Source organism: Mirounga angustirostris, unplaced genomic scaffold (assembly GCF_029215605.1).
Source record: "Mirounga angustirostris isolate CCGP_5_RB_7025 unplaced genomic scaffold, mMirAng1.0.hap1 SCAF_3, whole genome shotgun sequence".
NCBI classification, from domain to species: Eukaryota; Metazoa; Chordata; class Mammalia; order Carnivora; family Phocidae; genus Mirounga; species Mirounga angustirostris.
In genome coordinates this window covers 174,197,020-174,224,807 of record NW_026991711.1, presented here as the reverse complement: position 1 = coordinate 174,224,807, position 27,788 = coordinate 174,197,020, and the positions used below count along the sequence as shown (strand labels likewise).

At 38.0% G+C, this 27,788-nt stretch overlaps 1 long non-coding RNA gene across 1 annotated transcript; it reads left to right on the top strand.

Annotated features, from left to right (window-relative positions):
• The first annotated feature begins 571 nt into the window (after positions 1 to 571).
• LOC135363782 (uncharacterized) lies at positions 572 to 26,564 on the top strand. The gene is made up of 3 exons (XR_010409847.1): positions 572 to 804; positions 9,403 to 9,569; positions 25,655 to 26,564. It is a non-coding gene; the product is annotated as an uncharacterized LOC135363782 (long non-coding RNA).
• Positions 26,565 to 27,788: the final 1,224 nt, after the last annotated feature.

Sequence of the window (27,788 nt, the reverse complement as noted above, 5' to 3'; positions counted from 1 at the left end):
GAATTCCGATTAGTTTTCTTCCTGTCTTCATGTTGAGTTTGATCTTACTTAGCATGTGAGTGCAGTTCCTCCTCTCTCCCTTTTCTTGATATTATTTGTGGCTCACAATCCTTCGGGTTTCTTTCTCACGGCATCTTAGATCCTTATGATTTCTGAACACTTTTTTAATGTTTGAATTTGAATGTTGACATGTTTCTATGAAGAAAGGAAGTGATCACCGCGAGCCATCGGATATATTTTTAAGAAGAAATCTGGAAATCTAGAAAGGAAGTTACGAGAATGCTGAAAACCCAGAGAGATATCCTACAGGAAACCAAAATTTAAAAAGGAGGTTGCAAGAAAACCTCAGACATTCCATAAGTTTTGCATGACACCCAAGAGTTCTATTTTTTTTTTTTTCCATTTTTGGCTCACCCATCTGTTATTTTGATTTATTAATTTTTTTTGGCAACACTGTTGACATGCTGTCTTTCATATAAATTTACAACTTTAGCCCTTTCTGGAAATAGAAGCTTTTTCTAATTTCCCTTAAAACATGAGTCACTGGATGGAAGTCATGCAGGATAGGACAGGGGAGAGGAGGGAGGTGGGAATGAAAAGGGGGCTAGTCACTCAGCGCTGCCTCACGTACGTGGATGTGAGCCACTCGGATGGGCGCATGCATGCTGAGAGTCCACTGCACCAGCAATCCTGTGCTCCTGCTTGGGGTTCTTGTGAATAAGTGAAGCTGCAGGTTTTCCTAGGGGTAGCTCTGTCCTGAGGAACACACATTCTCCTGTCTCGGCCCTACTGAGAAAAAAAGAGGTAAAGGTTAAAAATGTCCTCTGTTCAGTTTTTAGTAAAACGAACTTCGTACAATTCAGTTGTATGATAATTTTAGGAGTACGAAAAGAAAGAAGTGGTACTATCTAGACACTGTATAAACAGAAGTTATTCTGCAACCACATGCAACCCACCCTATCAGAGGGTGACTTAATTAGACTGCAGTGGGACCTGGGTGTGGGTTTCTTTCTAAACCCCAAGGCGATTTTCAGGTATAACTAAGTTTGAGAACCATAGATGTAGAATGAAGGGCTAATTCTTAGCTGTTTATTTTCATTTTAACCATGGTTATTAAAGTATAGCTTTTTAAATAATGTGGTGTTATGCCAATATTTCTTTAACCATTTTCAACCTCTTCTGCAAATAACACCATATAAAGGCTTCATCAATTTAGATTATTTTTTAAAAAAAGATTTCAATAAACAACCCTGACTACCCCATCTTCTAATTCTGTCAAATCCTATTTACTCTATTTTCTTCTTCCAAATGAGTTTAGCATTCTGGGCTGATAGCATCTAAAAGAAAAATAAACCTGTGGAGAGAGAAGTATTACAAAGAAAATAAAAATCCTATTTCATACCCTGGATAAATAAATCAATTAACTTGAAGTATGGCTAAATTCCTTACTTGATAAAGGGTATCTCCCTAATGCTAATAAATACAAACATGATATTTATTAATAAAATATAAGAAATATTGGCTTTGAATTCAGCAATAAGACAAGGATGCTTGCTGTCAATACTTCCGTTCAACATTGTTAAGAGATCATAGTTGTCAGAGTAAGGCAAGATGAACAAGTTATAAATAATGGAAAGAAAGAAATAAAACTGACAATATTCATAGATGCTACACAAGAAAATCCATGAGGAACTTCAGACAAATTATTCGGATTAATTACAGCGTACAACAAGGTTGCAGGATATATCAAGATACAAACAACCATTACCTTCCTTGATATTGGTGACAAATAGGGAAATTTCCATTCTTAAAAACTGACATTTACAATAGCTGCAAAACCCCAAACAACTTATGGCCAAAGGTAACAAAATTTGGGCTAGACATTTATGAATAAACTTACAAAACTTTATTTAAAAATAATTACTGGGACTCCTGGGTGGCTCAGTCGTTAAGCGTCTGCCTTCGGCTCAGGTCCTGGGATCGAGCCCCGCATCGGGAGTCCCTGCTGGGCGGGAAGCCTGCTTCTCCCTCTCCCACTCCCCTTGCTTGTATTCCCTCTCTCACTGTCTCTCTCTCTGTCAAATAAATAAATAAAATCCTTAAAAAAATAAGATAATTATAAAGACTGAAATAAATGGAGAGAAAAAAACATTTATAGAAACACATCATATTACAAAGATGTTGTTTTCTTCCCTAATTAATTTATGAATTCAGTGCACTGTCAATAAAAATTTTGTAAAGAATATGTGATAAATGAATTCTAAAATGTACATAAAATAACAAAGGTACAATGAAAGTCAAGCCAATTTTGAAGAAGAGCATATTAGAAAAGGAACTTGTCCCAATATAAATAAAAAATTATTATAAAAGTAGAGCAGTTAAAATGTTGTGTAACTATCACAGAAAAATATACTAATAGACAGAATTGAAATATATGACAAAGTGGCATTGCTAATTGGTGGTAAAAGATATACTATCCAATGTCTGACACTATGGAACAAAATCCAACGGAATCATTAGTATCCACAGAAATCAATTGCAGTTGGAGTCTCCTGGGTGGCTTAGTTGGTTAAGTGTCTACCTTCGGCTCAGGCCATGATCCCAGAGTCCTGGGAGTCCTGGGAGTATTGGGATTGAGCCCTGTGTGGGGCTCCCTAACTCAGTGGGGAACCTGCTTCTCCCTATCCCTCTGCCCCTCCCCCTGTTTCTACTCTCTCTCAAAAAATAATTTTGAATTTATATGATATTACCATTTAATACATAAATAATTTATAAATAATAAATATTATTTATATATTTATTTTTTATTATTTAGAAAAAGGATATGAAAAGGTGATTCATAGAAAAGAAAAACCATCAAAATAGACAATAAATTTACAAAAATATTCTCAATACAAATCAGAGAAATACCAATGAGATGTTATCTTACATCCATCAGATTGGTGAAAATTAATTTTGACAATGCAAAATGTGGCATGTAGGAAGAAAAAGATATATAGCAGTTAAAACAAATAAATTATAGCCATGGTTTTTAGTTTGGGAGGTGAGGGATAATTTTGTCCCCACAAAGAATAATGGGTAATGTCCGGAGACATTTTTGTTGTCACAACTGGGCTGGGGACATAGAGGTGCATATTATTGGCATCTAGTACTGTTGTTTCACAATAGAGAATTCTTTTGCCCAAAATGTCAATAATGCTGAGCTTGAGAAACCCAGAATTAGAGCTACAATCACCATGGATTATTATCATAAAAAGTAAAGATGATTTATCAGTTTTTTTCTGTGATGTTTTTGGGGTTGTATTTAGGCACATTTTGTCTAGCCCAAAGTCTCTTATATTTTCTTCTAAACATTTTAGCTTTACATTTTTGAATTTCACTCAGTTCAAAATATTTGTTAATTTCCCTTGAAACTTTCATTTTGACTCATGTGTTACCTCAACCCATGGATTTAAATTCCAAAATGTCTGAGTATTTGGAAAATTTACAGATATATTTCTATTTTATTTCTAGTTTACTTTGGTTATGGTGGGAGAACATACCTTAAATTTTTAAAAATATATCACGTTTTGTTTTAAGGCCCATGATATGATCTATCTTAACAAATGATTCATGTGTGAAAAAAATGTGTATTTTGTTGTTGTTGGATAGAGTGCTTGGCAATTGTGATTTAGGTCAAGCTGGTAGATGGTGTTGAGTCTTCTGCACATTGCTGACTTTATGTATACTTGTTCTATTGATTGCTGAGAGAAGAGTATTCAAGTCTCCAAATATATTTGTGGGCATATCTATTTCTCCTTGCACTGCTATCCATTTTTGTTTTATGTATTGTGAAGCTCTATTGTTAGGTACAAACACATTTAGGACTGTTATGTCTTCTTGGTGATAGACCATTTTGTAATTATTTAATGTTCCTCTTTATCCCTAAAATATTCCTGATTCTGCAATCTACTGTGTATTAATATAACCCCTCCACAGGGCACCTGGGTGGCTCAGTCAGTTAAGCATCTGCCTTCAGCTCAGGTCATGATCTCAGGGTCCTCCCATTGGGCTCCCTGCTCAGCAGGGAGTCTGCTTCTCCCTCTTCCTCTGTGTGCTCTTTCTCTCTCTCAAATTAATTAATTAATTAATTAAAAAATATTATAGCCCCTCCAGCTTTCCTTTGATTAGCATTCATATTGTATTTCCTGTTCCATCTTTTTACTTTTAACTTATATGAATCATTATATTTAAAATGTGTTTCTAATAGAATAATGTTTGATCTTTTTCTTAAATCCAATTTGACAATCTGTACCTTTTAATTAATGTTGGAATCATTTATAAATTATAGATACGGTTGAATTTAGGTCTACCCTATGATTGTTTTCTCTTTGCTCCCTTTGGTTTTTTTCCACTTTTCCCTCTTCCTGATTTTTTTTTTGGATTACAAGAATATTTTTAGTATTCCATTACAACTTATTAATTGGTCTTTTGATAATATCACTTTGTATTAATTCTTAGTTGTTGATCAAAAAAATTGCAATATATATACCTTAACTTTCCAAAGTTTACTTAAAATTAATATTTTACCATCTCAAGTAAAATGTAGAAGTCTTGCAACCATATAAATTCTTAAGATACTTCCCCAAGATATTTACCATTTGAGATGTTTTTATCTCATTCCTGAAGTTCCAAGCTTCTCTTTGTTATCACTTCTCTTCAGGCTGGAAAACTTCCTTCAGCATTTTTTTAACATGTCTGCTGATGATGAATTCTTAGTTTTCTTTCATCTGAGGTCTTTATTTTGCTCTCATTCCTGAGGATATTTTCAGGGTTGACAGTTCTTTTCTTTCAACACTATAAAGATGTCGCACTCTCTTCTGGCTTCCAAAGTGTCTAGATATGAGAAGCCATCTTTCAAATAGTTTTCCCCATATGTAGTGTATCATTTTTCTCCCCTCTGGCTGCTTTCACATTTTTTTCTTTATCTTTGGTTTTCAAAAGTTTGAATTTGATGTGTCTGGGCATGACTTTCTATGAATTTATCCTGTTTGGGATTTGCTGGGCTTCTTAAATCTGTAAATGTATGCCTTCTACCATATCTGGGCAATTTTTAGTCATTATTTATTCAATAGTTTTTCAGCATCAATAGCATTCTCTTTGTTAATTGGGACTCCAGTGACACAAATGTTAGATATTTTCCTAATGATTTCTGAGGCTGTGTTTATTTTTTAAAGTTTTTTTTCCCTGCTATTCTGGGATAATTTGGATAAATTGAATAATTTATATTGATTTATCTGTAAGTTTGCTGACTCCTTTATTATCTCCATCATACTACTGAGCCTGCCCAGTGAATTGTTTAGTTAAAATGTTATGTTTCTTCCATTCTAAAATTTTCATTTGCTTCTTTTTTTAAAGTTTCTATTTTTCTGCTGTGAGCTTCTGTTTTTCCATATCTCATTAATGTCTACTTTTATCTTATGGGAAATGGTTAATAATGGTGGTTTAAAATCTTTGTTTAAAAATGTGTTTAAGGCTTTTATTTCTGAATCATGGATTTTACTGTATCTTGAACGTTTTCATGAATCTTTAGTTTTCTGGTCTATTTCTTTTTTAGGAAGTGAGTATGCAGACAAAATCATTTCCTGTGATATTCTTGGACATTCTAGGATCACCAGTCAAGTAAAATGACAGAACAATGGTCAGGACTTCTATGTAATACTTAAATTATATATTCAGACCTATACACTAATCTGAATTTCCACATTGGGAAATGCACAGCAGAACATCAACTGTTTATGCTCTTATCACCATAAACCCCCAAATATGACTATTTATCTCTTCTTTCTTACTGTTTTTCAGCTCTCAACTGTAACTATTTAACACTAACTTGTAATTACCTACCCCTCCCCCTACTTCTTTCAGCTCCTCTCAACCTCCATATTACTCTCCAATTCTTCAATAGTTTCAAGGAGTATTAAAGAACTCCTTATTTACACCAGTGCTACCCAAAGTCACTAGCAATGTCCAGCATCACCTAGGAACTTACTAGAAATGTAAATTCCCAGGTCCCCTACTCAAACCTATTGAGTTAGAAACTCTGGGGGTTGGACCCAGGAATCATTTTGAACAAGATCTCTCAGTCATTCTTCTGTGTGTTAAAGTTTGAGAAGCACTGGTCTAGGTGACAAATTCCTTAAGCTAATTTGAATAGCTGAGAAAACACTGGGGAGCTGATAAAATTTAGCAAATGGAAGAGGAAGCAGAGTTGCTATCAAAGACAGAACAGAGAGTGGTCAGACAGACAGCTCTCAGACAACCAAGAATGGGCATGGAGGGAGCTGAAAAGTCAGTGGGGATGATCCTAAGAGTGGCTATCAGATCTTTCGAGGTGTCAGATAGTACAGACATAAGGGCAAAAGAACATGCTCATAGATTACTTCAGGCAGTTACAGGAATATATGCATTATCAACTCCACATTGTTGTTGTAGAGTAAGAAAGTGGGGAGAATTCTTTTTTTTTTTTTTTTTTTTTTTTTTGGTATCTTGATAAATAAGCCAAATCCCTAAAATGACTTGACCACCATGTCATATTAGTAGTAGAAGTTGAACCTACAGTTGAGGTTGGGGCCTCTGTGATTTTAGTAATTGATAGGTGATTTTAGTAATTGATAGGTGATTTTAGTAATTGATAGGTGAGCCTAGACAAGTCTTACTGTGAGCAGTTCATCACCAACACTAATAATTTAAAAGACTGGGTAATAGGACATTACTTTATTCACCCAAGAATACCTTCCTTGTTACCAAACTTTTGGAAATAATGACTGAACAAATGGTAGTTGCAGAGACTGATTACTTGTTCAGACAATGTGAGTCCTGGGGGAGGTGAGTCTTCAAAAACTCCCCTTATGCACTCAGCGCTTTTAAAAGTACCTGTTTGCTAGAGACAAAAGCTTTACTATTTTCAAAAACTAGTTTGTGGTTAACACTGGAAATACAGTTGTTAAATCAATCCCAAATCCCTAGAGAGTATCCTAGAACGAATTTAGAGTGATTTGTCATCCCTTTACATTACCAACAGGCAGAATAGACTTTGACCCAAGGTGCTTGGGTGTAGCCATGTTTATATAATAATTAAGACTAGGATTTGAGCTTCAGCGTTGATAGGTAGTATTAAGGTGGAGATAACAGAGTCTCTAAAGCCAATTTTGCAGTTCAATGTAGCCTCATTGATCTTATTTTAATAACTCCATTCATTTTGCTCTGGAAAGCATTCCCATTTAGTTTTCTCTTCACGGTTTGCTGTGATAGATGCAAGCATAAAAAGTCTGAAAGTAAAAAGACTCTAAGAGGGGGATTTAGGAAGTCTTAAAGCAAAGAATCTCTAAAGCCAGGTTACCACCCCAGGTGTCAGGAATAAGAAGTCCCTCTTGCAGTAGGAGAGGGGAAGGACCCCTCTTGCATAAAGGTCTGGAGAGGAAAGTTAGACAAGGTAACTAGTTCCTTTAATGGGTCCCATGAATGAAGTGGGGTGGATCAGATAGTCTTTTTTTCTAAATCTAAAATGGATAAGTAATAGGCTATCTCACTAACCTGAGGAAGCCTAGTCATGGGAAGCCAGGCACATGAGGTGGTTATTCTGGAAGATGCTCTCTACGTATTCCAGATCACAGCCAAAGCACTGATTGATATGGGAGAGCAATGTCCCAGATCTGGTGAAAGAGCTCGCACCACTGAGAAGGGAAGTAGGCTTCTGGTCTCCAAAATTCTTAGGAAGGGTGGATGGTCAGAACTGAGGAGGGACACTGGAGGTAGAAGCTCAAGGCAGATGGCAGGGAAGTGGCATTTCTGCGTTTTGGTAACAACCAGGGCTTGGTAGTGAAGTGTTATTCTAGTAGGCCAACCTGGGGCCATCAGATTCTGACTGTCCAGTGGGGAACCTGAAATCATAGTCTCCCTTTTGTGTCAAACAATCTATTCCTTCTTTTTTCTTAGAGTCTCTCTCTCTCTTTCTCTTTATGCCATATTTACTCCTGACTAAGAGAATAGAATGAAGCTAAAGTTCATTCCTTCAGATTCATGGTTTGTACGGTCTCGCCTTGTTCCCATTCCTGCCTGCTTATTCAGCTCTCTTCCCAGGCCCTGCGGCTTGCACAGCACTCCATTTCCATGCAGAGCTTAGACAGCTTTCTTTTCTCTCCCTTGTAAATGCAGCCTGCCCTCACCCCACCTCCTGGCCCCCCACAAGGAAGGAAGAACAGGCAGAAAAACTGAGAAAGTCTTAGCCAGGCCTAGGAATTCTCAATACTGTGTCTATTTCTGCCTTGGATTTTGCTGCCCCATTAAAGCATTTATCTGAAGTTTCCCATGCATATGTTAGCAATTACTGGTGTAACCTGTCACTGCTTAGAGAAAAATCTGCAAAAAAAAAGACATCATATTCAGTGCCTTTTCCTCTCCTTCAACTTTTTCTTTTTGTATAGGCAGTGCCAAAACAGCTGATAATATCACTTCGAGGAGGAAATTTCATAGAGACTGGGTTTCATTAGCGTTGAATAAAAGGAGTGCTCTGGGAAATCTTGATGTCCCTGGGAGTCATTGACTCTTCTCTCCGGGCTTCTCTTCCAAAGTCAGGTCTCCCTGGGATCCTATCATGTCTAAAAAGAGGTGGGTTTCCTCCTAGGAGGATGCTGTGTGTACCAAGCACAGAGAGAGCCCAGAGGCAGTGGAGTCCCTGAGCTGTGGGTGGACCCTAGACATTGATCAGATATCTGATCAAGTTCTCACATAGCCCTAAAGAAGTGTTGGAAGCCAAAAAACAAAACAAAACAAAACAAAACAAAACAAAAAAACAAGAAGTGTTGGAAGCATTTCCACCCACTGGCGTGTGACAATGGTTGAGATAGTTTTCTTGACCTATCACACATCTCCTTGAATTCTTCATCACCTTTCTCACCTAGAAAGGCCTTCATTTACACCTTTGCACATCTGGTGCTTTGGAGCAATTGTGTTATGGGAAAACAACCAGGGAAAACACTTTTGGGTTGTGAAAACAAGAGAATTTCCTTGATTTGCATTGTTTTTCATATGCTTTTAAAGCTTCAACTTGGAAAGTCACTTACCAGAGAGGAGTTTACATATTCCCCGAGATTAAGTTACCAGATGTGATTTTAAAGTATAATGCAAAATAACCTGCCTGATATCAGCATTACATCTCTGACAGGAATGCTGTCAGAAAGGAGAATAGTCTGTTAGAGACACTCTCTTTAAATGTGTTTCTCTGCAACTGGTCACTGAAATTGACAGTGATTTCCTGCACAATGTAGACTTTCTCCATTTCATCTTTAATTTCTAAAATGGTGTCACTTGTGGGTGAATGTGGGTCTCTGCCATAGAACTAAATGCCCTTCTGTTTCTTTTCAGTGCCTATGAATACAATCACCTACGAATGCCAGCCAGACCACACCTCCCTGGACTGCTGAGATTTATTAGAAGGACAGCTCCCTGCGGTGCCAGCAAATCTTGAATCTCTGGCGAATAGACAATGTGCAGGCTGAGGAATAGCACCATCATGAATTCACACATTCACAGTAGGTTTTGTCTCATTATCTTTTATATCTTTGGGGATGAACATTTCTTCCCAATGCTAGTAGGTCAGACTGCCCTTAGGAACTGTGATATAAAATGAGAGTCCTAGAAAATTAGCCTTTAAAACTCTTGAAATGCTCCTCTTCCTTTTCACCTTCCTCAACTAACTGTTTTGCTTCCCTCTGTTCTAATTGCTTAAATACATAGTTATTTTCATGGAAATTACTGTGTCTTTTAAATCATTTGGAACAGTTGGTTTTCTTCGGCTCCCCCACTACTCAAAAACCAGAGAGGTCTTGCTTCCCAACATTTTCGTTTTCTTCTGGAAACTTCAGGAATTGAATTAGGCAAGGATTCAGAACTGAGAGATAGTAGAAGGGACTTTATGTAAACAGAGAATAAAAGGTTAGGATGAGGAAGAATCTCCATGAGAGTGAAAATAGCCAATGCCTCCAATTATATCCAACTATGTGCCCACTTCACTGAGGGGCCCTTCAGACCTTAGCTCCGGGAAAGGAAAGGGGCAGCGTTAGCATTTCCATCAACAATGTCAGGACTCTCCTAACCAGCCCCTCCTCTCCCCAGTATCTCTCTTATCAGTCTTCCAAGGTGTCAGAAACTCTTGATAATGCCTTTCTTTATCTTCAAAAACACAATGTAGAAAATGTTGATTTAAGGTAATGAAAATTTTTGTTGGAAGGCAAATACCTCCTCTATGAGGAGTAACTTATTAAACCAGTGTCACCCTAGAAAACAATAGGTTATCAGATTGCTATACTCAGTTAACAGAATCCCAGGAGAATGGGATGAAGGAAAGGTCAGCTTTGAAGAATGTTTGGGGTACAATCATTAAGGGATCACTTTGTAGGTGGTTATTTTGGAAAGATGAAAGAGAGAAAGGGTAATGCTTAGAAGGAGAAGACAGAGGGAAAGGAGAATCTATAAGAGACCTTTACTTAAAATCTGAGGGAATGCTTGTGTCTTCGTTTTTCATGGATAGGTGGACACATAAATGGGAGTCTTAAAGAATTCAGCATTTATGGAATTAGAAAATAGAGAACTAAAAATACTAGTTTCATGTTGCTAAACTGGTCATGCTTTTATCTTAAATTACAAATAGGCAGAAGGGGCTATCCTTGGCTTTTGACCTAGTGAACAGTGTGTAAACCAATCCACAGAGACACTAGGGATAGCCTCCCTGACTACATTTTTCTGTAATCTGAAAGACCAAAATCTGCTTTCCTGTTTACAACTGAAAGAGAATGTTGGAGAGAATTCATGTTGGGATTGGAGAAAATTGTTTAGCTCACAGGCATCCATCTGAAGCAGTGGTAACCTTTAGTTATTATTTAATAGCATTATGCTAATGAGATAAAGCAAACTTGATAATGTCTGTGGTTGCTTGTCTAATCTAAAAGATCACATGCTTTTGCCATTTAGCTATTTGTCTACAATGAATCTTCAAAGAAAAGAAGAGAAGAAAGGTTAAAAAAAAAGGTCCATTTTCACAGTTGTCATCAGGTTTGGTGGGAAGGAATGTTAAAAAAATCTCAGCAAAAGTCTAATTTGGGATGATCAGCTGATTTAATACATCTATACTTTCTCTTTCCCTAATAGCCAAAATAATCAAGTGTTGGCTGTTTGACATGCTGGAAATGTCACATGTAGTCAATAGACAGCAGTCATTATTATTGTGTAGTGACGTGTTTTGTGAGGAAATGCTGAACAAGTAGAAAAAGGAAATGAACTGTACTTCGATGAAAAGACTAAGACAACCCAATCCATAGTAGAAATTGAAAAGAACAGTCTTCTCATCAAAATCAATAAAAAGGGAACTGCATGATATTTTATTGTATACTTTGTCTAGATCATCTGATTAAATCTGGAATTATGGAAACACAATATCTAGAAAGTTAATTTTTTTTTTTTTTTTTTTGGTTAGGGCAAGTGGAGATATTGTAATTGAGATGGTATTAACCATGGGATTTTTCTAGAAGGCAAGAAAAGGCAGAACACCATTAGTTCCATGAATAGTACACCTTGTTGATAGCATACAATCTATCTTTACAAAAAATATTTCCATGAAATGTGGCTCATTTCAGTTAAGCCTCTGCCTTTGGCTCAGGTCATGATCTCCAGGTCCTGGGATGGAGCCCTGCCTTGGGCTTCCTGCTCAGCAGGGAGTCTGCTTCTCTCTCTCTCTCTCTCCCTCTGCCCCTCCTCCCTGCTCGTTCTCTCTCTCTCTCTCAAATAAATGAAAATCTTAAAAAAAAAGATGTGTCAAATTGAAAGATTTCATTGCCAGCTTGGTTTTTAGATGGTGGATTTAAGTGTAATTTGAAAGGGAATCTTGTTAATTGCACTCTATTTGACGGGACAAATACAAAATTATGTCAAAATGAAATTGAGGCCTCATTTCTTTCATCCAGTAATTTGTGATTTCTATTTTTTAAAAATATCAAAATTGAAATGACTATCATTAGCTAATTTTGTGTGCCTCATAGTAATACCTTCCAACCCCCACTTAGAAACTGAGACACTTCCAAATTTAATAGCAACATGGGGCGAATGGCAGGCAGAGTGACATTTTCTGGGACTCAAGTATTTCCTAGTATTTGGTCACAAGTGTTCAGTATCTCCTTCCAATAATAAACATAAAGCTAATTTCCTGTTCTCTCCTGAGTGTGATATATTTGTCACTCTCTTAACTGTTCCCTTTCAGCCAGAGGACCCAGCCTCATTTAGATGAGTCATTTTGTGAGGTTCTGAAGCAAGGTGCTAGCGGAAACAAAACAAAACAAAACCCCGAAAGCTGTTCCAAAAGGGATTTTGTCATCACAGTTTATACAGCTAACTGATGATGGCAAATCTTAGGGCCTGAAAGAGGCAGACACTTGAGTAAAAGTGAGCAAAATGGAACTGTCACATCCACTATCTTCATACAGTTTTCCAACGTGTTTGCTGTAATAAATTCTTTTTAAAAAGACATCATTAAGTTCTTTATAAAAACAAAATGTTTCTAAAAAAAAAAAAAAAGCCCAAAAAACTTTCTGACTTTATAAAGTACACATGACTCTAGCATAATGTGAAACATCCAGACTATCATAATAAGATTAGTGACCTACAGCTAGACAGCCAGACCATCTATCTATCCATAAATGTTTTAATGTAAAATTTACTATAAAATTTAAATACTTAAAAGAATTTTAAGAATGGAAATATGTGGGCAGAGGATCCGCTTATCCAATGTAAAATGGTGATAACGTGGAATTCATGGTAAGGAAAGGGAGGGGTTGCTTCCAATCATCATCAAAACACACACACACACACACACAAACCTACAATGGATTAAACTGGTCTAGAGCAAGGTAATTTACTTTTTCCAAAGTTAAAATCCCTTCCAGTATCTCCAACTGCACTTTGCTTCTTTCATAGTTTCCATTGACTGAGCTTCTGGCTGGGACTGACCCAAACAAAACTGGTAGGTAGGGCTTGTCTTTGTATTTTCCAGTTTGGCATCATATTTTCCAGGTTTTCGTACTGCCTCCACTTACAAGAGCTCCTCTTCTTTGATGCTTGTTCTTGAGCCTGACATCTTCGTTTTACGCAACATTTTACTCTTCTAACTTCCATCAGAAATTATTTTTTCTGTGTGTTCTCTTGAAGTCCTCAAGGTGACTGAAGGCTAGTATGTATCATAATGCTTGGTGCTAAGATTTCAAAGGACACTTATGCCTTGGTGTGTTTGCAGGCCCCTATTTTAAAAGGCCACTTGGGGCCATTGTTTTGTAATCCAAAGGATTGATTCTAATGGTGAAAGTTGGACATCTGTGGGTGGATGTGTCTTTGTTTCTTTAAAACATGCCTCCTAGTTGACTGCCTACTCCACTAGGTCTCAGGAAGGCCACCCTTCCTCCTACTTAAACAGTAAATCACACAGGCTCCTACCACAAACTGGAATACATCCTCAGTGCAGGTGAGTGGATCCTACTGTTTCTCTATGACAGGCGCTCTGGCCAGGGCTTCTCAAGAAGCATGACTCAGTGTTAACTCTAGTAAGAGGTCATTGCTGACTCTGTAAAATTTATGGACACTATAGGCATCAGCTGTTTTCTCCCGTCTCAGTGGCTTTACCCTTCCTTTGCATTGTTTCCTAGAGGAGGCATCATCAGAAGCAGCTAAAGTGACAACAGTGGATTAACCAGAAAATTTCACATTAAACCTTCTTTTTCTTCTACGGTAGACTCTTTCCAAGTGTGAAGTTGCCATCCACAGGATAGATGATCTCTTAAAATCTTGGAGAGAAACATCTTTCAACTGTGTTTGTGGGGAATAAACATAGCACAGAAAAAGAAAATCTGGGACACTCTTCTTCCTAATGCACTTGGCTGCCTGGTTGCCTGACTTACAAAAACAGTTGGAGCTATAAATGTTAAATTTGGCTTAAAGAAGTCTTCAGTGAGAAATACCACCCTGAATTTTGAAAAGGGAAAAAAAATTAAAACTATTATTAAAAGTTAATGTGGTTAAATTTACAAGTCTGCGCGTGTGTAAATTCAACACTTCAATCTGCTAATTTGCCAAGGCATAATTAACTCACAGTCTATAAATGCACTGAGATGCTCGGGGAGAAACATGTGGTCTTCTCAAAATTTATGGGAGTTGGAAATAATCAATTCCCGCCTTCAGGGAGTTTGCAGTCTAAGAGGTAAAAAGATCACGATGTATAATTTATAAGCAGACATTAGTGTAAGCAAACTGGAAAATATCGAGGGGCTTAATTAGGAATTAGGTTTGCAAGTTGGGGTTTCTTGCATTCAGAGGTGGGCATCTGAATTATTACTTCAGTCGTGGGAAGCATCTGACATATTTAGTGGAAGAGCTGACGGCTGTTTCCATGACTTGAGCGCTTTAGAAAGCTTTAGGCTCTTGGAGCCTCTGGATTAATGTAGAAAAATGAGGGGCACCTGGGTGGCTCAGTCGTTAAGCGTCTGCCTTCGGCTCAGGTCATGATCCCAGGGTCCTGGGATCGAGCCCCGCATCGGGCTCCCTGCTCTGCGGGAAGCCTGCTTCTCCCACTCCTGCTCCCCCTGCTTGTATTCCCTCTCTCACTATGTTTCTGTCAAATAAAATAAAATCTTTAAAAAAAAAAAGAAAAGAAAAGAAAAATGAAACTGAAGCAGATTTTATGGGGGTGGGAGGGAGGAGATGGGGAGATTGTAGATGTCAAGGACATAGCAGTTGGTAATTTATAACCCAGATACAAAAGATCTGAGTTTGTTCCAGGGAGATTTTAGAGATATTTAAAGAGAATGGGAAAATTTTCCCCTATAACTAAGGCAATGCATATTTATTGTAGAAAGCTTGTAAACTCAAGAAAGGCAAAAATTAGAATAAAAGTTGCTTCTGATCCCACCATTCAAAGACAACCATTATTAGTGTGCTTATATTCATCCTATTTCTTTTTTTAATATGTATCTCATTTTTCTTTCATGAGAACAGTATCCTTCTTATTAAATATGCTTTTTGAACTCACTTTTTGATTTTACCATGTCTCCTGAACATCTGGAAAGAGATTTCTGGGGAAAGGGGTTTAAGATCAGCTGAACAGGGAAAGGACTAGAGAGAGGGCAGATGGTAACAAAGAAACATCAAACCAAAAATGTCTTACAGTCCAGTGGGAACATGCATGCCAGGGTGTATCTTATTATTTTTTTAAAGCATTTAGTGGGTCAATTTCTAGGGGTCCTTAAAGATGCGGGGAGCAAAGACCTGACTCAGGTCCCCGCTCCTTCCTTTACTAGCTATGTGCCCTTGACAAATTCCTAAACGTCTCTGAGCCTTAGATTCAAAAAAATTAACCATGCATTTTACTCTGAGTCAGTCTACATTCACATTCTTATTAGCTTCACAATAACTTTGTTGGGAAGGAATCAGTCACTGTGCTTTCCAGGTGAATAATTAGTAGCTTATAAGGCTAATTTTCTCAACACATCCCAAGTAGCAATCCGGTTGTCTTTCCACGGCATCTTGGGGCTTCTCTTGACTTCTCTTGTCTCATGGGGAAAAAAGGTGCTAAGATTACATGTGTCCTTTACCTCATTGTGTGTTGTGAGGATATATGACCTAATGCACATGAAACTTTTTGTAGGCTGCTAAGCACAGCAGATAAATTTTGTTTTCTTATGATCTCAAATCCAATTTCAGACTGTCCACTGGAGTGCGTGCTCTGATCTCTCTGGTAACCAACCCCTCAGCCATATGGATTTGTGTAGTTCCAGAGAGGTATCTTCCGATTACCTGAGCATGAGTTTTACCTAGCACACTATCGTGCAGTGGCCTTTCATTTCCCTTGTTTTCCTTACCAGCTGTGCATTGCTACTCAGTAAAAGTTGGTGTCAGCCTGCCAACGCATAGCCAACCCAAAATTTCAGCAAGTTAAGACATAGAGTCTGTTGCAATGTGGACAAAAATAAACCACATTCCACACCACGTCCAGACACTTTGAAGAAATCTAAGCCGATTTTTAAAAGATTGCTTTAGATAAATAAAACTTGAGCTAGCGAAGGAGGTCCTTTCCAGATGTCCAGCCAGGAAACCCCAGGTGCAAGTGAATCAGCAGCCGTGTTGTCTCATCTGAGACGGTGTGAGATCCGTGTGTCCACACGCAGCCAGGGTGTGGCTGAGCTCTTGGGCCTGCCTTCCTTCAGATGTGGCCAGGCTTGGGCTGATTCAGGGAGAAACACTGCTTCTTATTGAGTCACGAGGCTGTTCTGGAGCTTTGCTGGGCTTTGCTTGGGTAACTTGCCCAGGATCCCTGGTCCAGACCTAAAGCTGAGTCCAAAGTGGCAGAGCAGGTCGTCTCCTGGAGGTGATGGGGGTGGTGGCCAGGGAGATGGGGTTGGGGGGCTGGAAGCTACTTTTCAAAAGGTTCAGCCAATGTGTGGAGGGTTTGGAGAAGAATTTAAAATTCATCAGACTGACCTAAGAACAGACACAAATATGAGGGAGATTTATGAAAGGCCCTCATCTCTGTTCCCACTTGGCCCCTTTCATCAGGTAGAGGAACGACTTACAAGGTGATCAGCCAGCTCACTTGAGCAGCTGATTTATATTTTATCCTTGTAAAATTTCTCTTTAAAGTTTGATGTGCACTTGGCAGCTCATAATCTACTGAACTGGTCCATTCATTCAGGTCAGTCTGTCTTTTGGCAAATACTTGGCAAGCTGTCATGTGTCAGACCCTGTGGTGGCCACTGGGCACAGAGCGAATAAGAGAAACTGACTCTGAGATACTGTTTTAGTTTCCTGTTGTTGTACAACAGATTACCCCAAACGGGCTGAACCAGCACTCATTTATTATCTTGCACTTCTATAGATCAGCAGTCCGGGCAGAGCTTAGCTGGTCCTCTTCTCAGGGTCTCACGAGGCTGCAATCAAGGTATTGGCCAGAACTGCTATCGTACTGGAGACTTTGAGTTCTTCTCCAAGCTCTGTGGTTGTTGGCAGGAATCAGTTCCTTGCAGCTGTGAAACTCACGTAGCTTGCTTTTTTTGAGGCCAGAAGAAGAAAGTTCAGGGAACACCTCAGTGCTCTACTAAAGGGCTCATCCTTTAGTTTAGCCAACCCAAGATAATAGCTCTTTAATTAAATGAAAGCCAGCTGATTAGGGACCTTAATTACATCTGCAGAATTCCCTCACTTTACCATATGATGGTGCACAATCACTGGGGGGTGATGTCCCCTCCTATTCACAGCTCTTGCCTACACTCAAGGGGAGGCAATTATATGGACTTGAACATTAGGGTGAGGGAATCTTGGGAGCTATCTCAGAATGCTGCCTACCACCAATATTAAATAAGAAATTGCAGGAAAAAATACTAAACAATTAGAACCAGGCAAAACCCTGGGAGGGTGAAGTACAGGCTCCTACCAGAGTGGGTAGGAGGGAAGCTCAGCCTCCTTTGAGAGACTGGGGAGACCACCTGAGACCTGCAGACCAGCATCAAGCAAGGCTAAGGGAGGGAGCAGAGCTGGAGTGAGAGGAGATGAAGCGGGTTAATTAATGTAGCCTGAAACAAAGCAAAATCAAATCCAAGTGAATCTCTTATTATTCCCAGAAAGTGAAGTTGAGCATTTTCCCTGTGATAGGAAGCCAGAGGTATCTGTCTGTAGCAGGGACTGGATTCCTCCTGCAACAGGGATATGAGGAACAACAAAAGATCAAGACCAATTCTAGGAGGAGGTAGCATTAGGCGGGTTTAATGCATATTTTTCAAGCTGGCAGAAATATCTGTAAGCCTGACATTTTGGGTGGTTCCGTTATTTCCAATGCTGAATTAGAAAACTAAAGCATCATCTTTTATCTGTCTTTGAGCATTAAGACAGTCTTCTGGTCAGAGTAAACAGAGAAAAGAAATTTAAAAATACATATATTCAAGCTGGAAATCAAGAATGCTATTGTCAGCACTCTGACAGAACTAACAGATGGGAAGATTCATGGCCACTCTTTAATAAATATGTGCTGATTTTGGCCAAGAGTTGTAAAGTTCCATAGTCTCTAACATGCCCCTCCCCCTCTCATCCCAATCAGCCAAATTCAACTTGGTTGCCAAAATAGGGGGGGGATGACTAAAATGACCCAAAACACATGAGTACCTAAGATGTATGCCAAATATTTAAATGGAGAGGTTTTTCATTTGATTAAATTATAGGTCTCTCCCCCCGCCCCCCAACCAAGTTCCCTTTCTGTAAGTTTTAATGAATGTCTTCTACTGGAAAGACTCTGGAAAATGCCTTGGAATACACATGTTGAAAGCTGAACTATAAAAATTATGTCCACGAACCAACTTTACCAGAAACTTCCATGGAAGACAAATACACCATAAAGGTAGCAAATCCCTCTTCCCCTCAAATACAGATTATAGCCCAAAAGCTGTTTAGAACCTTGATGTCTATGTCACTGTTTCATAGATGATATTAAATATATCCCAGGTGACCTCCTTGTGAAAAAAGTCTTCTGTGCTGGGAGAACGATAAACTAGCCCTGGGCCGTATTTCTTTACAAACCCAAATGGCCTGTCTCTTCTCCTTGTGTCTCACAATGTCACTTTTCCCTTTGGATGAGTGGCCCAGACCTTTTTTTCTCACTCTGTCTTCTTCATGGACCTGTGACACGGAGGTGAGGTGAGCAGAGTAGGTTCTTAGAAACAGCGAGGAATGGCCTTCTGAGAGTCATCAAGCAGCCTCTCTTCTTCCAGTTGTGTTGCTATGACTAATTCGTAAACATAGGGTTATGAGTCACGCCCAAATTCCCCGAGACCCTGATGACCATGTTAGGTAGGCACAGAGGAGAGACTCTGGGACTCAGCTCAAATATAGGAGGCTGTTCTACCTCCCACTAGCTGTTCTGCTATTATTTTAAATACAGTTTATAGCAGGCAGTGTCCTCGGATTGATATTACAGGCACTATGTTTTTCTTTGACATTGCAGGCATTATTTTGTTCTTTCTCCTGCCGGTGGACCCCATTTACTAAGGTTCTGTTTCCCTAACTCACCTAATCATAAATATTCCTGGAGGTTGTTCTCAGGATTCTCTTCTGGAGACCCAGATTGAGAGATTGACTGGGTCTAGGGATCTGTATTTTTAACAGACTCTCCTGAGGGATTCTTATCATCAAGTAAATAAGAGAAAGACCCTACTGGGGTATGTTCAACTGAAAAAATTTCCATTCTTTCGCTTCCCCAATAATATTTTATAGAGGAACTTTTAAGAGGAAAAAGAGTTCCAAGAAGGGCAGTTTATGACCCAAAGGATAAAATTAGAAATAGGAAGTACTAGCTATTAGTTTGTTTGATGGGCATTTGTGAATCGAGATCTGTTAACAAACTTAACTTCCCTTATAATCAACTTCCAAGTTGTAGAGTAAATTCTCAATAAATCTGCTCATTCATTCATTCACTCATTTTGACAAGCATCGACTGAGCATCTGGGATGGACCCAGGCACTGATCTTGGTCCTCAGGGTTCAATGGTGAAAAGACAGACCCGGTCCCTGCTTAGGGAGCTCATATTCAGAATAATGGACCGAATTTTCGTCTTTTCTCAAACCATATTCCTATACAGTACCAATAAAAATATTGTGTCTTTTTCAGATAACATCCTGCAAAGTATATTGTGGAATCACACATGTACACAATTCACCTCTCCCAGATATGGGTTGAACACCTACCATGCATCAGATTCTGTCATAGGTACTTAGGATACATCAGTAAACACAATGGGCAAAGATCCCTGCCCTCATGAGGCTGACATTCTAGGGGGAGGATGAGACACTAGATAATAAATCTAACAAATTATGTAATGCATTATAAGGGTATTGGTATTATGAAAGAAAAAAAAATTACTCAAGGAAATGGGGATTGGGTGTGGGAGGAGGTAGTCACAGGAAGGCTCATTGTTAGGGTAAAGATTTTTAAAAGACTTAAAGAAGGTAAAGGATTTTGCCAAATACAGTCTGGGAGAAGAGCATGTTAGAGCAAACAGCTGGAGCAAAGACCCTGATGGAGGAGAGAGCTGGTGCGGTTGAAGAGCAGCAAATGAGAGAGGACTATAGACATAGTAAGGACAGGGGTGGGTTAGGATCAGTTAAGGCCTTATAGGCCACTTGGAGTGGAATGGGGACACATTGCAGGATTTTGAGCAAAGAGTGTCATGAAGTGACATGTTTTAATAGGGTCACTGATGTGTTGAGATTCAATTATAAGGAGACAAATAGGGAAACTTTAGATAACCATTTTGGATAGCATTTAGCAGTATCTAGACCTGGCAAAGCTGAAAATGTGAATACCCCAAAACTCAGTAATTCTAGGCTCTAGCAGAAAACCCCTCTCAATGTACACAAGGAGATATGTGCAGGAATGTGCATTGTGGGAATGTTAGCAGTAACAAAAAAATAAAAATAGGCTCAATGCCCATCAATGGGAGAATGAATCAATAAATTATGGTGTGCTCATACAATGGAATGCTATCGAGCAATTAAAAGGAATGAACTAGAGTTATGTTATCAAGGTTGGTACATTCCTCAAACATAAAATTGAACAATAAAAATCTAGCTGCAGAAGGGTAGTTATGAAATGATGTCAAGTTTAAAACATGACTACTATTTATTTTATGGCTATGTACATATTAAGTGAAACATTTAGAATGTCAATTGAAGAATACCCATTTTATGAAAATAATTGCATCTAGGGAGGGAGGGTGGGCAAAGGATTTGGGGAAAGGTATAGGACGAATTCCAAATATAACCACAATTGTTTGTCTGTCTTTCTTTCTCATCTCTCATTAAAAAGTCTCAAGCTTTGCAAAATATTAAAATTTCTATATTTTTCAGTAAAATGGAATCCATAAAAATTGATAAAATAAATAACAAACAGAAATATTTTATTAAAATGGAGAAGAGAGAATTTATTCAATTGATTTTTATCTCTACCTCCAAAACAGCACGCATATTTATATATTCCGCGTAGTTTTGTTTTGCCCGTATTTACAATCAAAACTGTAAATTCCCCATAAGAATTCTTTTAAAAAAATCTCTCTGGCTAGAAAATATGTTCTATTCTTCTCAATATTTTATAACCTTTATAATGTTGGAGGTACACAACAGCCATCTGAGTTAAAAACAATGCTCACTGACATGTTGTGACTGCCATGGAAGGTTCTTCCAGCCAGGCTCCCTGGGTCTGTGAACCTGTGGTGACTGGTGGGGATGGGCAGTTAGTGGCCCCAGCCCTACAGGCTCAGGTGGTTTTCTTCCTCTACTGTTTGTAAAAGCGGGCTGGGAGGTTCAGGGACCTTAACTATTATTTGGAGAGCTGTAATGATATTAGCAGAAGGGCAACCTGGGCAAAGTATATATTTTAGCAAGTGACAAGTGTGTTTGCTATAATATATTGGCAATAATTTTTCTTCTTCTCCATCTCCCTTTTTCTCCTGCCTTTGTATAAGAGGCTTCTTTCAAAACAAGTGTTTTCAGATTGGAGCGTGTTATGGCGAAGAGCCCAGGAGAGGTGGATTTAGTGCACTGAAGTCCTGTTTTCAATTATCTAGAATCCACGAAACCACAGGCTTAGGTTTTAGATGGGCCAGTTTAAACGTTTGCCTTTCCAATGTAAATGTATAAACTGTAAGCTGTTCAGCAGTACTGGGGTCTTTCTCGGTGACATGGGTCCCATCTCTCTAGCAGAGTGCTGCACAGACTTATCACAAAAACAGGTTTATAGGGCCTTCATTAATATGTCTGCAAACTGACTGGACACTAGAATGTGCAATTCATTTTCCTCTAAGCTATTACCCACCATACATATTCAATTTAGTATATTTCATTATGCTAATTTTTAAAAGAAGATGGATTTTTCTTCTTACAAGTTCCAGTGCATTTTCCAAAGACAAAGAAAGTCTGTTGCTCTTCCCAGTGCTTTATTAGATTGTTATATAAGAATTACCATTTTAATACAGAAATTTTCTGACTTGAGATAGCATGAAACAGAGAGAAAAAGACTGGCACAAACGTGGAAAGGAAAGAGAAGGAAAAGCAGAAAAAAACCTCTATGGCTTGCAGAGCAGTGACAGGAGAAAACATGTGTGGGTCTTCAGTTGGGCCCCACCCATGTCAGAAATTCACCAAGTTGGTCTTTGACACTAGTGAAACATGCTTGCGCACAATGTGACCTAGCTCTTTACTTGACAAAAATGTCCAGTGTTGGGGCGCCTGGGTGGCTCAGTTGGTTAAGCGACTGCCTTCGGCTCAGGTCATGATCCTGGAGTCCCGGGATCGAGTCCCGCATCGGGCTCCCTGCTCGGCAGGGAGCCTGCTTCTCCCTCTGACCCTCCCCCCTCTCATGTGCTCTCTGTCTCAAATAAATAAATAAATAAAATCTTTAAAAAAAAAAAAATGTCCAGTGTTGGCTGTGTGGATTTACATTCTCCCTCTTCCTCTCTCTCTGTCTCTCCCCTCACCCCAAATTTAGATAAGCCTACTGGTAAGTTCCATCATATTCTTCCGTGGTTTCTCTTGCAGTTTGGTGGAAAGTATTTTGAGTCACAGCTCACTTAAATCATGTAGTATGTCTGAGAGCATCAGTTTCCTCACATGTAGTGGGAGTGATAGTGCTTAGCCCATTGACTTCAGAGTATTGTCTGAAGAGGTCAGTGGGAATGGTGAAATTACCTGTAAATGCTGCTGTGATATTTACATTCTCAGTTACATCACTACTATCAATAATAAAATAATGACTCAGACCTAATTTAACCAAGTGAGCCACCCAGGCGCCCTACTCAGACCTAATTTATTTCACTTGGCACAAGGTATGGCCCCATGTTGCTCTGTCCAATAATGGCGGCTACCAGCCACTACAGCTATTAAAATTAGAATAAGTTATAAACCTAAGTAACATTTTAAAAACTCAGTTCCTCAGCCACACTAGCTACATTTCAAGTGTCAAGAGCTACTGTATTGGGCAGCATAGAAGTTAGAACATTTCCATCATTGCAGCAAGTTCTGTGAACAGAACTGGTCTGAAGTTTTAAGGCACTGACTTCCAATTTGCTCGAATATACAAATACCTTTCTTTACTAGCAGGCTGTACCTACGAATTAGGGGAGATTCAGATTTTTTTTTTTTTTTTACTAACTGAAACTCAGCTGTGGTCCAAGAGTAATTCAGAGTTCAAACAATTTTTTTTTTAAGGTGAGTTTTCTGTAACTCATTGCAACAAACACTGAAGTAATAAAATGTCCTATCTATCATAAAAAATCATTCTCTAACTTTGTTCAGTGGAAACTCATTTAAATCTGATTTACTGTGACTTGGAATTTAAGACTTAGGATGAGATTAATGAGCTGCTTTTGGTTACATCATCTTCATGGATTGTCAAATGGAGACTACACTGAAATCACTCAGGACAGGTCGGTTCTATTCCCTTGTTAAAATAATGAAATGCTTGCTGTTTCCAAGTAACTTACCAGATAACACAACAGATAGATCACGTAAGGCATGAATTTGGCATTTCTCACCCACTGTTTAGGTCATCTTGGATGAGTGTTTTGCATAGTAGAGAAGGCCTATAAGAGCATTTAAGGAGAACCAACATGGAGTGTGCTCAGGTCATGGATATCATCCTGAAAGGCAGAGACACTTCCTTGTCTCATGCTTAAGTGCTGTTTTGTACTTCCTTATTACCTTTTTATATTAAAGGTATATATGGTTATATTTATATAACCATAAAGGTTATAAATTAGTATCTTGGGTAACAACACACACCTTTCATGTTTACCATTTACATATAAAAAATGTCCATAAATACAGATGTAAGATTTCTGACTTCTGTGTTTTGGCTTTGTAACAGAAACTAAATTATACTAGGAAATTCACATAAGGTCTTTATCCGTTTGTTGACCCTTACAAGAGAGGTCCCACTCCATTGAGTCTATGATTTGAGAGTGTGAAGTGAGGTTTACGTAGATCACTGGGTCTTTGTGTCCCCAGAGGAGTCTTCATGTCCCTGAGGTACAATACACAGGGGCTTAATGTTAACTTGTGGTGGGTACTCCATTCTGGCAAGACAGCTGGGATGCCAAAGAGTTTAATCAGCTTCAGGGGAGGGCATACAATTCAACCCATAACCAATAGTTACTGCTTTATTCTTTTTTTTTTTAGCTTTTTATTTTTTAAAAAAGTTTTTCAGCTTTATTGAGATATTGACATATAACATATGTAAGTTTAAGGTGTTCAATTTTGGTGATTTGATACATGTATATATTGTAAAATGAATACCACAGTACAGTTAGTTAACTTACTGCTTTATTCTTATTTTCTCCTTCTCCTTAACTCAATTTGATAGTTGATGATTTTCTAAAAACTGGTTCTTCTCATCTAAGTTTTCATATTGTTGACATAAAATTGTGATTTTTTTCACCTAAATCTCCAATTTGAATGTTAGAGTTTATTTGTTCCTTCTTTGATTTTTCTTGATTGATCTTACCAAAAATGTGTTTAGTTAATTCATTTTCCAAAAAATCACCTTCAGATATTCTTGATTTTCTTTAGTATTTATTTCCTTTTTTGAAAAAAAAAAAAAAAACAACAACCTTAAAAACAGCTTTATTGTGGTATAACAGACATACTAAACTGCACATGTTCGAAGTGCACAATTTGCTAATTTCTGACATCTATCATCTATAACCTGTTTATTGATCTATCGGTCATCTATCTCTATTTATCTGTGAAACCATCACCACAATCAAGATAACAAACCTATCCCTAAAGTTACTTAATGCTCCTTGGCAATCCTTCCCTCCTGTCCCATCCCACCATTCCAAGCAGCCACTGATCTGCTCTCTGTAATATTAGAATATAAATGGAATCATGCAATATGTACTCTTTTTGTCTAGCATATTTCAATCAGCATAGTTATTCTGAGGCTTTTCATATTCTTTCTGTATCAATAATTCTTTTTATTGTGAAGTGGTATTTCATTACACGGATATATCACAATTTGTTTATTCATTTACTTGTTGACGTACACTTGGGTTGTTCCTAGTTTTTGACTATTTTGACTATTGCAAATAAATCTGGTAAGAACAATTGTGTACAGATTTTTTTTTTTTTAACAGACTTTAGTTTTTGTGGAGTGGTTTTAGATAATAGCAAAATTGAACAAAAAGCACAGAGTTCCCAGAGTGACATTTGTTATAATTGGTGAACCTACAATGTAATAATATTGTCACCCAAAGTCCATAGCTTATGTGAGGGTTCCATCCTGGTGTTGTACATTCTATGGGTTTTGATAAATACATGATGACATATATCCACCATTATATCATCATACAGAATAGATTTACTGTCCTAACAATCATCTCTTCCCAAGCCCTGGACAACCATTGATCTTTATACTATCTCCATGTTTTGTCTTTTCCTGAATGTCATATAGTTGGAATCATACAGTATGTAGCCTTTTCATATGGCTTCTTTCACTTAGTAATATGCATTTAAATTTCTTCCATGTCTTTTTGCCTTTTTTTTTTAAGTAGGCTCCACACCCAGCTTAGAGCCCAACGTGGAGTCCAAACTCATGACCCTGAGATCAAGACCCGAGCTGAGATCAAGAGTTGGATGTTGGATGTTCAACCAGCTGAGCCACTCAGGCACCCCTCCTCCATGTCCTTTTATGATGCATAATACTCCATTGTCTGGATGTACCACAGTTTACTTATCCATTTGCCTACTGAAAGACATCTTGGTTGCTTCCAAGTTTTGGCAATTATGAATAAAGCCTCTATAAACATCATGTGCAGATTTTTGTGTGGACCTAGGTTTTCAACTCATTTGGGTAAATACCAAGGAGTGTGATTGCTGGGTCATATGTAAGAGTATGTTTAATTTTTTTAAGAAACTGCCAGACTTTCTTCCAAAGTGGCCGGACCATTTTGCATTCCCACCAGCAATGAATGAGAGTTCCTGTTGCTCCACAGTCACCACATTTGGTATTGTCAGTGACTTGGTTTTGGACCATTCTCATAGGTATGGAGTGGTCTATTTGTGGACACTTTTTTTCTCTTTCAGATAAATACCTAGAATTAAAATGCTTGATCATATGGCGGATGTATTTTAAAAATTTTAAGAGACTGCCAAAATGTTTTCCAAAATTGTTTTATCATTTCTATCCCCACCAGAAGTGTATGAGAGTTCCAGTCACTCCACACTCTTGCTAACATTTGTTATGGCCAGCCTTTCTAACTTCAGCTTTTCTAATAGGCATGGAGTAGTACTTCACTGTGGTTTTAAAATGCATTTTCCTAGTGCTCATGAGGTCAAGCATCTTGCCATGTTACTTGCCATCCATATATTACATTTAGTGAAGTATCTGTTCAAATTTGGTGAAATGCTGCCCTGCTGGGATTTTGAATGGAATTGTGTTGAATCTATACATCAACTTGGAAAGGCTTAATATCTTAAAAATATTGACTCTCTTAATCCGTGGTCACACCTCTATTCATTTAGGTCTTTAATTTCTCTCAGCAATGTGTTTTAGTTTTCATGGTGTAAATCTTGCACATACTGTTAGGTTTCTCCCTAAGTAGTTTATATTTTTGATGCTAATATAAATAGGATTATTTTTAAACTTCAATTTCTGATTGTTTGTTGCTAACATATGGAACTGCAATTGATTCTAATATATTGCTTTGTTGTTTTGTTTGCTTTCCTCCCTCCTGCTGGATTGTTAATAAATTATTTTCTTTATCATTATTATTATTTTTTAAATCTGCTCTTTGGAAGCTATGGAGTCTATTTCAATATTTGTATTAGTTTCCACTCTTCTATTTTTAGCATCTATACTTTTGGGCTTTATTGTTGCTCTTCAGAAGCCTGCTGTTTGTCAGTCAGATTAGTTTTTCTTTGTAGAAAATCTGTTTTTGTTTTTTTTCCCTTTGTGGCAGCTTTTAATATATATATTTTTTATTCTGAATATTTTTTTTAAAGATTTATTTATTCATTTGAGAGAGCGAGAATGAGAGAGAGTACATGAGAGGGGGGAGGGTCAGAGGGAGAAGCAGGCTCCTCGCTGAGCAGGGAGCCCGATGCGGGACTCTATCCCGGGACTCCAGGATCATGACCTGAGCCGAAGGCAGTTGCTTAACCAACTGAGCCACCCAAGTGCCCATATTCTGAATACTTTTAAGTTTAGCTTTTCTGTCTAGGTATAGATTCAACATTCCTCATCCTGCTTTGCCTATAACATGCATTTTGAATCTGAGGATGCGTAATTGAGTTAGGTACATTCTCATCTCTTATCTTCTTATAGGGCTTTCTGCAATTTCCTGTATTCTCTTTCCATAGAATTTCTGTGAGAAGTCATACTCCATGTCATTGTTCATAATTATCATCTTATTCCTTCATGCTTCATTCCTGGTGAATCCCTCAGGACAACCTTCCAACTCACAAACTATCCATGTTTAGACCTATTGTCTTGTCTGTTTGATTGTTTTAAATCCTAATAGCTATGCTTTTCATTTTCAAGATTTCTAATTGGTTCTTTTTCTCACCCACCTATTACTGTCATATTTCTGTTTCTTTCATAATTTCTTATTGTTTTATAATTTTTGCTCATAATTTATCATTTTGAAGAATCTGAGTATACTCATTTTCAGATCTTTCTCTCCT